The sequence below is a fragment of the Lissotriton helveticus genome, chromosome 5_1, assembly GCF_964261635.1.
Source record: "Lissotriton helveticus chromosome 5_1, aLisHel1.1, whole genome shotgun sequence".
NCBI classification, from domain to species: domain Eukaryota; kingdom Metazoa; phylum Chordata; class Amphibia; order Caudata; family Salamandridae; genus Lissotriton; species Lissotriton helveticus.
The window spans coordinates 845,693,439-845,712,067 of NC_136065.1; the positions used below are offsets into that span (position 1 = coordinate 845,693,439).

At 38.8% G+C, this 18,629-nt stretch overlaps 1 long non-coding RNA gene across 1 annotated transcript; it reads left to right on the forward strand.

The window, feature by feature from the left end:
- The first annotated feature begins 9,556 nt into the window (after positions 1–9,556).
- Positions 9,557–18,268, forward strand: LOC144753411 (uncharacterized). The gene is made up of 3 exons (XR_013594346.1): positions 9,557–9,797; positions 17,392–17,607; positions 18,040–18,268. It is a non-coding gene; the product is annotated as an uncharacterized LOC144753411 (long non-coding RNA).
- Positions 18,269–18,629: the final 361 nt, after the last annotated feature.

Sequence of the window (18,629 nt, forward strand, 5' to 3'; positions counted from 1 at the left end):
TTGGAAAATGTTAGACCAAATAAAGTAAAACATGCTGCTTTATATTTAGCAACTACTAGCAGTATGTGCAAAGAATATGGAGTCAACATTAATCCGGATTGGGAATATACACCACCGGATCTACCACCTTGTAATGACACTTCTGATACAAACAATACATCAGATTCTGAAGACAACATTGCAGCAAGGAATTTAGATACTATGTTAACTAATGAAACAATAACTACAGAAAACATAAATATTTTAAGTTTAGCACCTGCAGAACATAACACACCAAGAGGTCTATATGAAAATATAGATTCTGAATATTTAGCTTTCCCTACAATATTTTGTGGGAAGCGAAGACCAACTAATAAAGAAAGGCATGTACCAGTACATTACAGCACAATATGTCAATGGGAATTAAGAAGTAATGATCAAAGAGTAGCAAAGTCTATAACCAATGTTTTCTTTAAATTGACAAAATTACGCATAAAACAAATACATAGCAAAATATACATCTCACTTAGAAAATACTTTAATAATGGGAAGATTATAACTGCAAAAGATATAAAAGAAAAATTAAATAGTATTCTGCAATTTAATGAGGGGTACAAAATACTAACAACTATACGTAGTTCACCACCATATTGGGAGCAATGCAAAAAAGACTATTTGCTATGATTAGACAATTAGGAACTCCAACTTTTTTTTAAACTTTATCAGCTGCAGAAACAAAATGGTATCATTTAATTAACATATTATTGCGTAGTGAAAAAAGAAAGAATGTACAAAAGAAGAATTTGAGAATATGTCATGGGAAGCTAAATGCACATTAATACAACAAAATTCAATTACATGTGCAAGACATTTTGACTTCCAAGTTAGAAAACTATTTAATTGTATTTTATTACATGAAAGTAACCCAATTGGCAAAATAATAGATTACTTTTATAGAGTAGAATTCCAACAACGGGAATCACCACATATACATGCTATAATATGGATAGAAAATGCTCCACAATATGAAACTTCTGAACTCAATGACGTTATTACTTTTATAAATAAGTATGTAACATGTGCAAAGACACAAGATCCAAATATAGAGTCTTTAATACCCCTCCAAAGGCACGGGCATACAAAAAATTGCCGTATCAAACATAAAAGAACATGCAAATATCAGTACCCAAAATATCCAATGCCAGAAACTTATATATTAGAACAATTAGAACTAGACAAAACTAATCAAGAACTCCTACAGCAAATTGAACTAATACATCTAACTATGAACACACAAGACTTCCAAAGTTATACTTTGAATCAGTTTTTAGATTCAATGCAACTAGATTTAAAACAATATCTTTTATATATACAGTCTATGATAGAAAAAACAACTATTTTTCTAAAAAGAACACCAGCTGAATGCTTTATTAATAGCTACAATACTACAATTTTACAAGCATGGCAAGCAAATATAGATATACAATACATCTTAGATGCATATGCATGTGCCGTATATATAGTTTCATATATTAGTAAATGTCAACGTGGGATGAGCAGAATAATTGCACAAGCTGCAAAAGAAGTATATCACAATCCCAGTATAAAAGATCAACTTAAGCATATAGGTAACAAATTCTTAAACTGTACAGAAATAAGTGCACAAGAAGCAGCCTATCTTATACTTCAAATTCCTTTACGAAAAAGTTCTAGATCTTTTGTATTCATTAATACAAGCCCACAAGAAAAGCGTACATACTTATTAAAAGACATAGACTATTAATTTATTGCCGATACTTCTAATAATATACAATTTGAAAATATTATAGTAAAGTACAGCAAACGGCCGGAAGAATTAGAAACATGTACATTAGCTGACTATGCATCTATGTATGATGAAAAAAAAATAATTAGAAAAGGAAAAAATGAAACAGACCATGAGAATTTTCTTGCTGAAAATAACTTTTATAGCACGGATGAGGAAGAACTTGAGATTAATATACAAGAAGAAATAATAGAAACAGACTATATAAAACGCAAAAAACCAAAAATAATTTGCTATTGCAGATTTAACCAAAAAAATTATGCAGAAAATTATTATAGAGAATTAATAATGCTTTTTTACCCGTGGAGAGTAGAAAATGTAATAATTGGTCATGAAGAAACATAGGGGCCGATTAGGATGGCGGACGCACCTGCGTCCGTCCGCCACCCCAGAGTAGGAGGGACCGTCCGCAGGGGCAGCGGTGGTCCCTCCGTGCAAATTAAGACGTGACCGCCACCCTGGCGGTCACATCCTGTATTTTTAACATTGCGGCGGGTGCTGCTTGAAGCAGCAACCGCCGCAATGTTAAAAATGAAAGCAGTGCATTTGCATGCACAAAGCGGCAGGCACCGTGCGGTGCCTGCCCCTTCGTGCATGCAAAGGCAGGGGGGTACCATAGGTACCCCGCATGTGCACCCCCACCCCCCTTCAACCCTGGGGGCCCGCAACGGGCCCCCAAAGAAAAGACCGTATGCCTTTCCACGGCGGAAATGCCGCCGTGGAAAGGCATAGGACCACCAACATCCTAATATGCCTGGCGGTGTCTGATAGACACCGCCAGCCATGTTAGAGCTTTTCCGCCACTGTCGGAAGGCGACCGCGGCGGAAAAGCTGCGGATGGTCTTCCTGACCCCCCAGCCATCGTAATCTTGTGGGGGGTATTTGAAGGCTCCACAGCGGTTTTTCCGCATCCTCCGGGCTGGCGGACACTTCCGCTGGCCCGGAGGATGCGGAAAAACCGCAATCCTAATCGACCCCATATTATGAACGATATCTGGAAATTAAAAGCACAGTTGACTTTTATCATAATAAATATAATAAAACGCAAAAAAACTATGACAAGAAAACAGTACATTAGAACAATTCGTTATACCCCCAACAGATATAGAAACAGATGCCAACATGTGTCCAGAAGTTCCAGTTAATGAACAACTATTATATGAATTATCATTTGATTTAGGCATTAAAAGTACAAGTATTGAAAAAGCACTAGCCAATAATTTAATCCAAAATGACCAATATGACAGTATAATGCAAAATCTTACAAATGAACAACTTAACTTTATATACCATCACTTAAATTGGATAAAAATAAAAGAAGAACCCTGCTACACATTTTGTACAGGTGGTGCAGGAGTAGGTAAAAGTTTCCTTATTACAGCACTTTACCAAACATTACTATACTACTACAGTACTAGAGCAGGAGAAAATCCTGACAACATATATGTATTGCTTACAGCTCCAACAGGCAAAGCAGCACATAACATTCATGGTAAAATGCTACATAGTACGTTTAAAATACCAGTTTCACAAACACTAACTCATAAACCACTAACTCATGAGAACAGGAGCACACTACAAAACAAATTAATGCATCTTAAATTGCTAATAATTGATGAGATATCAATGGTAGGAGCAAATCTATTCAATTTCATACATAATAGATTACAAGAAATAAAAAAGTCCAATCTCCCTTTTGGGGAATATCCATTCTAGCAATTGGAGATTTTTTATCAATTGAAGCCAGTTTTTAACACATACATATTTAAAAACCCTAGACATTCATACAAACCATTAAGTACCAATCTATGGCAAGCACATTTTCAGTTATTTGAGTTAACAAAAATTATGAGACAGCTAAATGACTTGCCATTTGCTGAACTACTAAACAGATTACGGGAAGGGAACCAAACTGATACAGATATAATACAGATACAAACACGAGAATTAGAACCACCAATAAGCATTAGCAAAACTATACCTTATATTATGTCAACAAACAAAGAAGTTGATAACATTAATAGTGACGTTTTATTAAAGCACATAATAAACTATCCTGTGTATACAGCAACAGCAATAGATACAGTAGCAGCTGATTTAACAGAAATAGTTAAAAAGAAAATACTAGCTCAATTACCTACAAACCCAACTAAAACAATGGGCCTGCCATTCATAGTACATATTGCCTTAAAATTAAGATATGATCTAACTTGCAATATAAATGTTAATGATGGCTTAACAAATGGTGCTACAGGTATAGTTTATTATTATTATTATTATTATTAAAGTTTTGTATAGCGCTAGCTGGACCCGAGGGTATCAGAGCGCTTCACAGCACGTACACAGGCATCAGACAGACATTGAGGATGGAAAACATGGCAAGGGGCACATGAGCGAGTACAGTCTGTACAATAGCAGCCAGAGCACAAAACAGGGCGGAAAGTCATAACCAAGTCAACCAGCTCTGTGGTCGCAGAGATAATGGAACTTCAAAGTCCAAGTGGAGTTCTAGTATGCTCCAGAACGCTCGAGGAAGAGGACTTTGAGTAACATCTTGAAATTCGGGAAGGATGCGGTCATTCTGATGTGTGGGGGGATGGAGTTCCAAATCTTGGGAGCATTACCCGCAAAGGATTTGCTAGATGTTTTGTGTTTCTGGGATTTCAGAGGAATGAGTAGGAGCGTGTTGGAGCTTCTGAGGTTTCTAGACTGACCGGCCCTTTTGAGCTTGTTGGCCAGGTATTCAGGTGTGCCTGTATGCTGGGCTTTGTGTGTGAGGCAGGCTGTACGGAAGCTGGCTCGTTGGTTAATAGGGAGCCACTTCAGATCCTTAAGAGCTGGGGTGATGTGCTCATATTTCTTTGTTCCCGTGACCATTCTTGCTGCGGCATTTAGGGGTTAGAGGTCCCAGGTGGGATTTGGCTGTTCCAGTCAAAGTAGCAATGCCGTAGTCAATTCTGGAGAGTACCAGAGCCTGCGTGGCCTGTTTCAGGTCTTTCGTTGGGAGGAATGGTTTTAATTTGTAGAGAAGTTTCAGGTTCAGGAAAGCACTTTTGGCAGGGGTGATCCCTAGGGATTTTATGGAGTTCGATGGAACAAGAGGAACATTCAAGGAGTTTAAGGCTTTGAGCCATTCTAGAATTTGGGGGTTTTCATCTTTGTTTGAGATGAGGAGCACTTCTGTTTTTTCTTCATTGAGTTTGAGGTGGTTGGATGAGAGCCAGAGTTGAACTTCAGTAAGTGTGCGGTTCAGTCTGTGGATGTCTGTGATCGACGTGGTTTCCAGATAGAGTTGTGTGTCGTCCGCATAGAGGTGGAAGGGGATGTTGGCTTTCCTTAGAATTGAGGTGAGGGGCTCCATGTAGATGTTGAAGAGTTGTGGAGAGAGTACTGACCCTTGTGGGACTCCTCTACTGATGGGAAGGATGTCTGATTCGCAGCTTTTAATTTTGATTCTTTGTGTGCGGTTGTTGAGAAAGGAGGAGAACCATTTTAGGACAGTCTTTTCCAGGCCCGCTCTCTCTTGGAAGACATTGAGTTGCAGGGCATGATCAACTGTGTCAAATGCAGCCGATAGGTCTAAGAGGATGAGAAGGCTGCATTGGTTGGAGTCGAGCGACATGTGTAGATCGTCCAGGACATTAAGGATTGCTTTTTCTGTACTGCAGCCTTTTCTGAACCCTGATTGGTATGGGTCGAGAAGATTCGTGTTCTCTAAGTGCTGGGATAGCTGAGACAGCACACATCTTTCCAGAATTTTAGATAACAGTGGAAGGTTCGAAACTGGTCTGAAGTTGTTCATATCCTGGAGGTCAAGGCCCGTTTTTTTTAGTAGTGGCGTGACTTGACCTACTTTAAGGCAGTCGGGGATGGAGCCCTCGCTCAGAGAGCTGTTGATGATCTTGGCCCAGATAGGGGCTAGAGTGAGCTTCAGGTCTTTGGTCAATCTCGGGGGAAGCTGATCAAGGGAGTGGGATGAGGGTTTGGCGGTGGCTATGAGATTGCTTATCAGTTCAACCTGGATATGTTGGAAGGAGGACCAGCGAGTAGTTGTGGTTGCTGGTCTGAAGTGGGAAGTTACAGAGGGGAGGGAGGAGGGCATAGCGCAGAATGATCGATCAATTTTGGCGATTTTTTCGTTGAAGAAGCTGGCAAAGTCGTCACATTGGGATTTGGATGCCACCATGTTGTCTGTCACAGGAATGGAGATTTGGTTCCTGATGATGTTAAAGAGTTCTTTAGGGCGGTTTTTAGCATTGTCTAGGGCAGAACAGAAGAAGGATGACTTTTTGTTCTTGATATGGTTATAGTAGATTTTGCGAGCTGCCTTGAGTTGGTCCCGGTTGGGGGAGGAGGGGTTGGACCTCCAGGTTCTTTCCAGGGATCTTAGGTGTCTTCTTTCTTCGTTAATGTCAGTGGAGAACCAAGATCTGGAGGGGATGCTTTTTTGTTTTTTTAGTTTCCTCGGTGCCAGCTGATCTAGGACGAGCTCCAGGTTGGAGTGGTAAAGCGAGGTGAGTTCCGTGGTTGAGAGGAGTTCCGTCGAGTTCGGAAGGAGTGAGCTAAGACCCTTTTCTAGCTTGTCAGGGGGGACTCTCGATAAGTTTCTGATCCACTTGGGGGAGGTTTGAGTGGGAGGGACGGAAAGCGCAGAATGATTGATATGAAAGAGGATGGCGTGATGGTCTGACCAGTCCACTGGGATGATGTGGTCAATCGAAATTGTCTTTCTATCCGCGATGATTGCATCCAGGATTGCTCCTCTGTGGTGGGTTTCCTCTGTGCAGTGCTGGGTCATGTCATGGTCTTGTAGAAGGGTGGTGAGAGATTGGATGAGCGGGTTTTTTGTTACATTCCATCTTAGGTTGAGGTCGCCCAGAATTATTCTAAAGTCGCTGTCGAGAGCGGTTTGAGTGATCAGATCCGTCAGCTGAGCGCCAAATTCGGAGGAGTTGCCCGGAGGATGGTAGAGGAGAAGGCATTGAAGTGGAGGGTGGTGAGGTGAATTGAGGTTAACCGAAAGGCATTCAAAGGAGTTGTATATGACGGTGGGAGATTCAGTGATGGAGAGGTCACTTTTGTGGATAATAGCTATTCCGCCACCTTTGTGTACGGGCCTGTCTTTGTGTATAATTGAGATACCGGGCGGCACCATCGTGTCCATGATGGGGATGGATAGAGTGTTTAGCCATGTTTCAGTGATGAAGGCTACATCCAGGTCGTGGGAGAGAATGGTTTTGGCTATTTCTGTTGCATGTTTCACGGCGGGTCGGCAATTGATGAGCATACAGTTGATTGGGGGGTCAGCATTCGAGATAGGGTTGACAGAAGTAGCTCTGGGTAAGAAGGAGAGATAGGATGGTGGTCTGGCAGCTTTTCGGAGGGGCGGGTCCCTCACCACTCCAGTGATGACTTGAATTGAGGAGAAGGGTGAGTGGTAAGGGGGAATTGCTTGGGCTGGCTGATTAGGAGGGGTTTCATAGGAGGCGATGAGGGAGCTCACTTCCTGGGGCGAAAGGGAGGGAACAATTCTTATAGGACTGTCAACTAGTGGCTCAGTCCTGGGTTTGGTGAGAAGAGGCCGGGAGCCTGTGGGGGGCATGTACCCAATGTGATTAAGAGTCGATACTTGTGGGAGGCGGCTGGAGGTGGGGAGGTGGAACGTCCGGGGAGGGAATCTGGCGTTTCTCTAGGGAGGATAGGGTTTCCTTCAGGCCAAAAATCAGAGTAACGATCTGGGCTTCTAGAAAGTCCAGGCGTTGCGTCAGTTTAAGTGCTGGGGAGGAGGGGGGCAGGTGGGTGACGTTGGGCTTGGCGTGGGAGGGGTAATGGGGCAGGACGTTGGATGGGGGGTAGGGGAGGGGGGCCCGGATCCAAGTTAGAGTTCGATTGTGGGAGGACTAGAGAGGGAGAGTGGGTTTGGGGCGAGTTACTATTGAATGGTAAGACGGGAGGGAGGCACGGAATTGGCTTTAGGGTACCCCTGAGCGAGGGCAAGGTGGAGGGAGGGGCTACGGGGCGAGTTGCTATTAGGGGGGATAGTCGGGGTGGGAGGATCTGATTTGTGTTTCGAGTTCGGATGGGCGGGGGATAGGGAGCGAAGGGGGTTGCGGTCCCTTTGGAGGAGGTGGTTGTCTTCACTAAGGGGGACGGTGTGAGCAGGAGGAGTGAGGGTTCGCGCAGGGGGCTGTGGCTCGTGGACGAAGGGAGGACTGGGATCTCTATGGGAAGGAGACTGAGAACCTGTGGTGGTGTGGGAGACGTGGGGAGGAGGGAAGGAAGTCGGTAGGGTAGGGGGGTGGGGGAATTCTGGAAGTTTAAGGGAAGGGGAGGAGGCCTGGGGATGTAGGAGAGAGGGGGATGGGGCTGTGGAAACAATAAATAACACCCCTAGTGTAATATGGATTCATTTTGATAAAGGAAATGTTGGTAAATTTACAAGGCTGGAAAATAAACACATATATACCACTAACATTTTGCCTCATTGGACACCAATTCATACTATATCACGCCATTTTCAATTTACACAAAAATATATAACAATTATACGCAAGCAATTTCCTCAACGCCAATCATCTGCGCGCACTATACATAGGACACAAGGAGAGACTATTGAACCACTTTACATCCACTTTAACCATAGCAAAGTACATCATTTGCATTATGTGGCTTTAAGCAGAGCCAAATCATTAGCTAACATCTATATTAGAAACTTTCAGCAAGACAAAATAATTGTCCATCCAAAAGTACATGAAGAAATGGACAGATTAAGGACAGATATGCAATTGCAAATATCAGTCCCCCAATTATGTAACTATAACCAACTGTGTAATATTATTGTACAGAATATACTGTCCCTGCAAAAAAAATACACAGCACTAAAATCAGACACAAATATAATGAATGCAGATATTCTATGCTTCACTGAAATAAACACTACCAGAACATCAGATACCAATACTTTCTTAATAGAATAGTACCATCTATTAATATTTGATAAATTCCACCATCACATAACTAAGCATGGAATAGCAATTTACTACAGAAAAAATATTTTCTTAATGCCAATATATGAAACACAACACGAAATTGATATTCTACATTTTACTCTACATCTTAATAATTGCGACTACTTATTTGTTATGCTATACAAGCCACCACATGTACATATACAAACACTATTCCAGGTTTTATGTACCATATTAAACTTTTACCCTTATTATAACTACATAATAATGGGTGACTTCAACATAGATTTAACACAAGAATCACAAAACACAGCACTACTATTACAATATATGCTGAACGAATTTAAATGTGACCAGAAAATAAAAGAACTTACAACAGACTACAAATCAACATTGGATCATATCTATACTAATGTACACTTACCGCACTATGGTGCATTAGAGTCATATTATAGTGGCCACAAAGCCTTATGGGTAGCAATTTAATAAGCATAATGTATAATTTAAGATGTTGTTTTTTGCAAAAATTTCAAATGCTATCACAAGTTATATCCAGGATGTATACTCACAATTTTCTCTCATTTCAGATGATTTCTATACAAGAAATTAAACAGACCAAACAAGACGAGAGCAAACCATATCAGAAAGCAATACAAGCAAATATAATTACATGTTCTTCGAAAACAAATTACAGAAATGCTAAACAAGAAAGCAGAATCTTATACCATCTTGCCCTAGCAGATGAAAGTGGTTCTATTAAAGGCACTTGCTATAATGACAAATTTTACAGACAAACAAAAGAAGGAAGCGGAATTATTATTAGAAAATTCCTTACAAAAAACAATGTAGTGCTATTAACTAAACAAACAAAGATCTCAAGGATGCCATCTTTAACACTTCCAACTGCAATTATACAAGAAGCAAAAAACATACTAGAACCACCAGCTCCACCAGTTTCACCTATTAAAACTGTAAAATAAGCAAAATTACGGTCATTAATAACGATAACAGGGACAATATCTGAGGTATGTTTCTTAAGAAATTATTTCAAATTAAAATACACAAAAACAACAAATTTCCTTTTCCAGCATTTTACACAAAGGATATGGTCCTAATGGGCCTCTATCTCAAAACAGAATATGGGTCAATAATGGTGGGTTAGGTCTATGCGTGAGTTACCAAATTTACAGGCTTATATAAAACAGCAATATTCAACATAAGTGTATTCAAAGGACATGAGTGTTAAAATTTCACCAATTTATTAGACTTGTTATTTTTGTTTAAAAAAACAGCAGAACTTGCTGATTATACATTACATTGTATATCATAATTCAAAAGAAATCAAAACATAATATTCATAAAAAAATTCATAAAAACATGCACCATTGCACAGTATTACAGAAAGTAATAAATTGTCATCAATTTAAAAAGAACAAACAGTTGACGCGGCGTTTCGGTGCCAAACACAGTCTTGCACCTTCTTCAGGACTTTGACTTGGTGGGTCACGTCTGAGTTAAGCTAAAAATCAAGAGAAAGGAAATCATGCTTATGTCCTTTTCTGATCTATAGTTTCCCATTCAGTTGAAAACTATTTGCATACCTAGGAGTTATTTCCTTCCTGGCAGTATCTTTTCAATCTCATGAGCTGTTTGTCTCCAAATTTAAATTTATTTCAACTTCCTGTGTGTTCTAGGAAAGAATGTAAACAGGACTTCAATCTTAAGCCTTTAGATTTACACATTCCCCTCCCTCTAGATTAAGTATTACAATGTTTTACCTCACACTTGAGTATATAGCGAGGTCTCCTTGAAGTTAAAAATTGGGACCGTCTCATTCCCTGTTTAGCGAGAAAAAGTTTCCTATGTCAACATCTATATGGTAGATCCAGGCTATATCCGTAAAGTATAATATCTTTTAAGCCTTACCAATATGTCTTTATTAATCCTTGTTGTAGTTGGGGGACGCCTTAGAGTGTTAGAGGTTCCCAATGTCCTAAGTTCTTATCTATAATGTAATCAGTATATTAGGTTTCTTTTTTTTTTATTACATTTTTTATGTTTTTCAAAAAATTCCAATACATGTTACAGTACACATATTTCAAAATACACATTAGTAAACAAAAAGAGATACAAAAAAAAAAGAAAGAAGCAAAGAAAGCAAAAGAAATAGCAGTATACACATATAAACCTATTTCAGCCACCCGCTCTACTTTCCTGTAGCAAGTATATACTTCCCTCCTCGTATTTCACAGTTGGAGAGCCCTCCCCTGACCTGCCCTAATCTTCCTTTCTTCACTAGGCAGCCATATCCTTTCACCCAGTGCTCTTGCCCTTCTACCCTTCCTGTCATATATATAGCTTTCTCCATATTGTATGTAGATAGTAGCCTTGCTACCCACATCTGAAATGTGGGAGATGTCCTATCAAGCCATGTTTTTGCAATGCCAATCCTACATACTGCCATTACCATAAATAAAAATTCTATGGGGAGGCCTTCTGCTCCAACGATCACCCCTAACATTATGAGTTCGTCTGTCATTTTAATCTTAATCCCCAGGGAACCCTCCAAGAATTCCTCAATTTCCAATTTCAGTGTGTGCAATTGAGGGCATTGCGCAAACATGTGTACGATGCCATTGCTGGACCACCAGATAAATTTCTCTTAGAAAGGGATCTCCAAATTTTTTTGGGAAAATAAGACTTCAGAAATACTTTGAGGGGAAAGAGAGAGCCCCAACTGATAACAAGTCAGGTTTGCGTCCAACATCACTATTGACTTCCCTCTGTTCTATGGTAAACAAAAATGTGGAAATCTTTGAAAAAGTTATAGAAAAGGGAATGGGAAAAATTCTAGACCAGATGACATGGATCAAAAATAACCTCACATTGGGGGAGAAAAAGGCTCTCAAATACTTAAAGGCAAATAGAGAGATCACAGTCAAACCAGGGGATAAGGGGGGGGGGGGAGTATTGTAATTTTAAACACCAATGATTACGAGAGAAGAATAAATCTCCTCTCTAATCCTAATCATTACACCAAATCTATCATGCAAGAGTGGCTCGATCTAGGTAAACGCATTAAGAGTCTTCTTATTCTAGTGAAGGAGGACGGGGTAATTAATCATAAAGAGTATAACTTCTTGAACAACGAAGCACCTACTATACCCGCAATCTATGGATTGCCGAAGGTGCATAAAAACATCAATGACCCACCCATGCGACCCATTGTGTCCAGCATAAACTCCTTAACAGAACCACTCAGTAAATACGTGGATAAATTTATACAACCCCTAGTGACGGAACAACAGGCATATATAAAGGATACAACTGATATGATCAGCAAAGTGGAGAACGTAGAATTTGACCCACGTACTCAATGGCTTGTGACGCTTGACATAGAAGCGCTTTACACCTATATCCCCCAAAATGATACTATCAATATGATCAAAAAGATGTTGCATGATGAAAACGAGGATCTGTTGGAACACTCAACATTTATTGTAGAGTGTGTGGAACTGATTCTTAAAAATAAAAAAAAATTTATTTAAAGAAGATATGTATAAACAAACGAAAGGGACGAGTATTGGGGCCACTTGCGCCCCAAGTTTAGCATACTTATATGTAGCAGAATTTGAAAATAGGCACATTTTTAATTCTTTAGCACCATTTTATGAGAACATTTCAAAGTAGTCCCGCTTCATAGATGACGTGTTTTTCATCTGGCATGGCAATGAAGGGGAACTTTTAGAATTTATCACGTGGTTGAACCTAGGGGATGAAAATCTCAAGTTCACCTCGGCATATAGCAATGACACATGTGACTTTCTTGAAATTAAAATTAAAAATATGGAAGGGAAACTATCAGTAGAACTATTTACTAAGCCATCAGACCGCAATACTATGCTTCATTTTTCTAGCCATCACCCAGCCTCACAAAAAAACAACATACCTTTTGGACAATTCCTGGGAGTGCGTAGAATTTGCACAACCAGGAAAGAATATGAGAAACATGCGAAGAATCTTACTAAAAAAGTTTTAGATAGAGGTTACCCCAAGTCCATGGTAAATAAAGCATACAAACGTGCAAACTATTACAATAGGGACTGCTTATTTGAACCCAAAATACACAAGAAAAACAGGACAAACCAATTGTATTTGTGACCAATTTTTCTTGTCTATCAAATAAATTGAAAAATTTGACCAATAGGAATTGGAATTTGATCAATGAACCAGGAGAGACCCCTCTGTCTAAACCAATTTTCGCATTTAGGTGAAATAGAACACTAAGAAATTGTTTGGTACAAACCTATCCAGACAATAGCAAGAGGAACTTAATCAGCACTATAGACGGCACCACACCGACCGGTAATTTTCCCTGTGGAGTTTGCCAAAACTGCAGTTTTATAATGATTTCCCAAGTGTAAATTACGGCAATATTACTCATATCCATAAAGCACTTTTTAACTGCAGGACACAGAATGTCATTTATATGATAAAGTGCCCATGCGAAATGGCCTATATAGGGCAAACTCAAAGAGAAATAAGAAATAAGATTAAGGCTGAATGAACATAGGTCGGCTATTAGGACCAAAAAATTGACAGCACCGCTAGTAACTCATTGGTTGTAAAAAGGACATCAGATTGATGATATTAGATGGTGCATTTTAGAAGTAGTGAGTCTGAATAAAAGAGGTGGAGACCTGGTGAAAAAACGGAAAAAAAAGGGAACAATATCACATGTCTAGATTTAGTACTTACAAAACAGGTTTAAATAATAAAGAAGAGTGGGAAAGAATTCTGTAAAGAGATACTGTCATTAGGACGCTATATAGAGTTAAACACTGTGATGGGAATTAAAACTACAGAATAGAGGAGGGCAACTAGAAATAACTTTCAATTAGAAGCACTATGAAAGCTGCGATCATATTAACAAAAACATATAGGAGAAATAAATCAGTAATATGAGGCTTCTCCTGATAATTCACGGACTCCATAATACCTAAACACTTCATTTAACTTGCCCGACTGATGGCTATAACAATTACAGGGCAGTAGGCTGTGAGTCCGGGACCTACTTAAGAAAGGTGGTCAAATGTGTAAGGAGATAGCTTCACATCAAAGACATATAGTAGCAAGCCCAATATAGCGGTAACAGAAATGATTTGTGATTCCAGAAAATAGTCCCTACCACCGGGACTCAGGCTAGAACGGCGTACGCAAAATTTATTATTTACTCTTTAGTAAGCAGTTACGTATTCGCGGATACACTGTACTAAAATGCCCAACCATGCAACATAAAAGAATACACATATAATATTGTGGTATAGTGACTTTAGGTCAACTCTGCATAGGAAGTCCAGGAGGTTGTACACACTTAATGATGGCGGCCGATCACGAAGATAAGAATGCGCAAGCCAGAAAATAGCATCACTCATTATGACGAAGGGCAAAATATAGCGGGGACAAAAGAATAATTTTATTCCTACAAAACGGGATCGGAGCAAAACAGGAAAGCCCATAGCGGGATGCGCTCATTTAACAGCAATTAACTGTCACTCTGGCAAAAATACAGCGAGACAGTAAAAAAACGGCGGGAAATCCAGTTTAGATAAAGGAAAATAAATAACAATGTCATGATACTATAAAGGCATACAGATATAATGGTAGCCTAACATCATTCAGGCACTTTACTGTAATCTAGATAGTAATAAACACAAAAGAAACCAAGTATAAGATGGTTGCCGTTTTTCGGAACGAAAAACGGAGCTTGATCCCAATATGAAGTTGATGTTTAAATGATGCAAGGACAACAAAATAGTAATGTAGCCACAAAACGGGGTCCAATGAACACAGTAATACCCGCAGGAGGACCAGCAGATTAATAATGTGAAATTCACATCACGTTTTTTTTTGTTTTAAAAATCGGCACAAATACAAAAAACTGCGATACTTTAATTTTATATAAAAGATAAAGGATAGAATCGTACTTTTAAGAAATAAGAGACACATGTGCAAGGACATCTATGCACTTTATTGGAAGTTACATCGATAGTAGAATTAAATAATAACCAATACAAGATGGCGGCCGTTTTTGACAGAAAAAACGGAGCTTGATCTCAACATGTAGTTGATGTTTGAATGATGCAGGGACAACAAAATAGAAATGTAGCCATAAAACGGGGTCAAATAGGACCCACTAAATAAAGGTACCTAAATTAACATCACGTTTAGAAATCGGCATAGAGACGAAAAACGGCGATATTTTAATTTTACATAAAAGATAAAGGATAAGATCGTACATAAGAGACACACGTGCAAGTACATCTAAGCACTTCATTGGAAGTTATAGGGACAGGATAATCAAAAAATACCCATTATAAGATGGCGGACGTTTTTCGATATAAAAAACGGAGCTGCACGATCGTCAAGTGATGTGCAGGAACATGTGAGAATTGTTAAGCAATCACCACCTGGTATAAAAATGGGGTGTTCCTCCCAGGCAGTCAGTTGCAGGAAAAGGAACTGAGAGGGAGGACGCCGTGCCAAGCTGATACTACTGATCAAGTAAGTAGGGGATTCTGAGAACAGTCTAATGAGGCAGTATAATATGCTTAAAAACCACCTAAAGGTAGGGTATAGATGGGGTAATAATGAGATATTCCCTCTCTATACTTCTCCACAGTTGGAAATAATTTTAAAACATTTCCAAACCAGTGGCACTGACCCTAATGAAGAGGAAAGGAGGATTTTAAACTATCAAGGAGTCTTTCCAAATGAACTAAGGTAAGATTCACCTGTAGAAGCAGAGTTTAAATAATGAAAATTGGATCTTGATAGAAACCTAATATACTGATTACATTATAGATAAGCACTTAGGACATTGGGAACCTCTAACACTCTAAGGCGTCCCCCAACTACAACAAGGATTAATAAAGACATATTGATAAGGCTTAAAAGATATTATACTTTACGGATATAGCCTGGATCTACCATATAGATGTTGACATAGGAAACTTTTTCTCTCTAAACAGGGAATGAGATGGTCCCAATTTTTAACTTCAAGGAGACCTCGCTATATACTCAAGTGTGAGGTAAAACATTGTAATACTTAATCTAGAGGGAGGGGAATGTGTAAATCTAAAGGCTTAAGATTGAGGTCCTGTTTACATTCTTTCCTAGAACACACAGGAAGGTGAAATAAATTTTAATTTGGAGACAAACAGCTCCTGAGATTGAAAAGATACTGCCAGGAAGGAAATAACTCCTAGGTATGCAAATAGTTTTCAACTGAATGGGAAACTATAGATCAGAAAAGGACATAAGCATGATTTCCTTTCTCTTGATTTTTAGCTTAACTCAGACGTGACCCACCAAGTGCATCTAGGAGACAGACACTTGGAGGTGTCATCATGATTGATGAGGTATGGGCGCCCTGACTAGTGATTTATTACCTGAAAGGACCCTAGTTTAAATTCAGTTCCTTAAAAGTCTGGCGGGGTTACCAAATCTTAGGGAGAAGAATGTATAAATGTCAAGAAAAAAAGTCTAAGTCCTAGACATGAGTTGGACCTAATGGAATGTTACTGTTACATGTTTCCTTTTAGATATCAATGTTATGAACAAAGTCCTGAAGAAGGTGCAAGATTGTGTTTGGCACCTAAACGCCACGTCGACAGTTTGTTTGTTCTTTTTAAATTGATGAAAATGTATTAATTTCTGTAATACTGTGCAATGGTGCATGTTTTTATGAATTTTTTTATGAATATTATGTTTTGATTTGTTTTGAATTATGATATACAATGTATAATCAGCAAGTCCTGCTGTTTTTTTAAACAAAAATAACAATTCTAATAAATTGATGACATTTTAACACTCATGTCCTTTGAATACACTTATGTTGAATATTGCTGTTTTATATAAGCCTGTAAATTTGGTAACTCACGCATAGACCAGACCCACCATTATTGACCCATATTCTGTTTTGAGATAGAGGCCCATTAGGACCATATCCTTTGTGTAAAATGCTGGAAAAGGAAATTTGTTGTTTTTGATTACTGACCCATTCCTTTTCCGGGTAAAAGGGTAATTCCCTCCTTATTGTGGAAATTAAAATACACCACACTGTAATACACAGTATCTTCGCCACACTCTCTACACCACACTCTTCAGCACGCTCTCTTGAGCACGCTCTCTTGAGCACGCTCTCTTGAGCACACTCTTGAGCACGCTCTCTTGAGCACGCTCTCTTGAGTGCGCTCTCTTAGCGCACTCTCTTTGCCACCCTCTCTTTGCCACCCTCTTGGCCACCCTCCCTTCACCACCCTCCCTTCGCCACCCTCCCTTCGCCACCCTCCCTTCGCCACCCTCCCTTTCGCCATCCTCTCTTTCGCCACCCTCTCTTTCGCCACCCTCTCTTTCGCCACCCTCTCTTTCGCCACAATCTCTTTCGCCACACTCTCTTTCGCCACCCTCTCTTTCGCCACCCTCTCTTTCGCCACTCTCTCTTTCGCCACCCTCTCTTCCGCCACCCTCTCTTCCAGAACAAAATACAACTTATACTGTCACTATATACACAAAATAAAAACAAATTATACAAAATATGTTTTTTATATTTTACAGGAAGAAGAAACAAAAAACATTTTTGTTGCGGGACAAGAAACAAAACTAAAATCAATAACAGTTATTGATACAACAGACTCCGTTAAAATAACATTATGGAGGGACGCAACATATTTCCCCATAAAACTTGGATCATATGTGAAAATGACGCACTTGACTGTGCACGAATTTAATAATGAGAAAATGTTAAATACTACTCGGAATACTCAATTGGAAGTAAGTACTAAAATACTTTAGCCTTCCTTCTAACTAGTTTTGCTTAGCTGCATTTATTACTGTTTAGTCTACCCCAACATCATAGCCACAAAATTTTGGTACATTTTTAATGCAGCTGTTAGCACGCTTATATTTTTCGAATTTAAAAAATTTCGAAACTTCACAGTCCAATGTTTCCTTTAACTTCAAATTTATAGTAGGTGCACTGCCTGTTATTTTTTAATAATCTCTCTGTTAAAAGTGGAACATCATGTACATTGTACCTAGCATTTTCTTTTGCCATGACGCAGGCACCTATTCTCTAAGAAAGCAAACTACAGCTTACTCTTTTATAAGCGAACTCAAATCTTAACATCTGTAGTACTACAATAACTAACAAAAATGTAAATACACAGTAAATGCCTCCATTAACAATTATTATTTCTTTTGCAGATAATAGAACCACCTAAAGAACCCATAACAATTACAATCTATGGACTGGAAAATACCACACAAGAAAAAAGTACAATAACAGCACAAATTAAAGGCAATGAACGTTTAAAATCGATGGACATACAAAATACGATTATAATGGACTACATAGATATTCCAACAGACGTAGAAGACTTTGCAGATGCTCTCATGGATTACTTACCAAAAACAGTAAATGTCATTTTTCAAAATGGAAACGTTATAGAAATAATTGAAGACTCTTAAAATCAACATCAAAGATAAAATATAAAAATGCAAATTTTCAAAAAATGTACAATACTTTGTTATACTTAAAAATAATAAAATATGTTAAAACTATTTGAATACTCATTATTTTCAAGGAATAAAAACAAATCTTTGTACTTCAATGCATATGTATGCAGCGCTCTACTTCAATGAATGCATATGTACATATATATGCATGCCAAATACTGCACAGATATACATATATACATACATATTAACTAATATGCATCACCACTTTATTAAAGGTACAGCTTTAAAAACTACTAACGATATAAAAAGTACAGCTTTATAAACTCTACTAACAA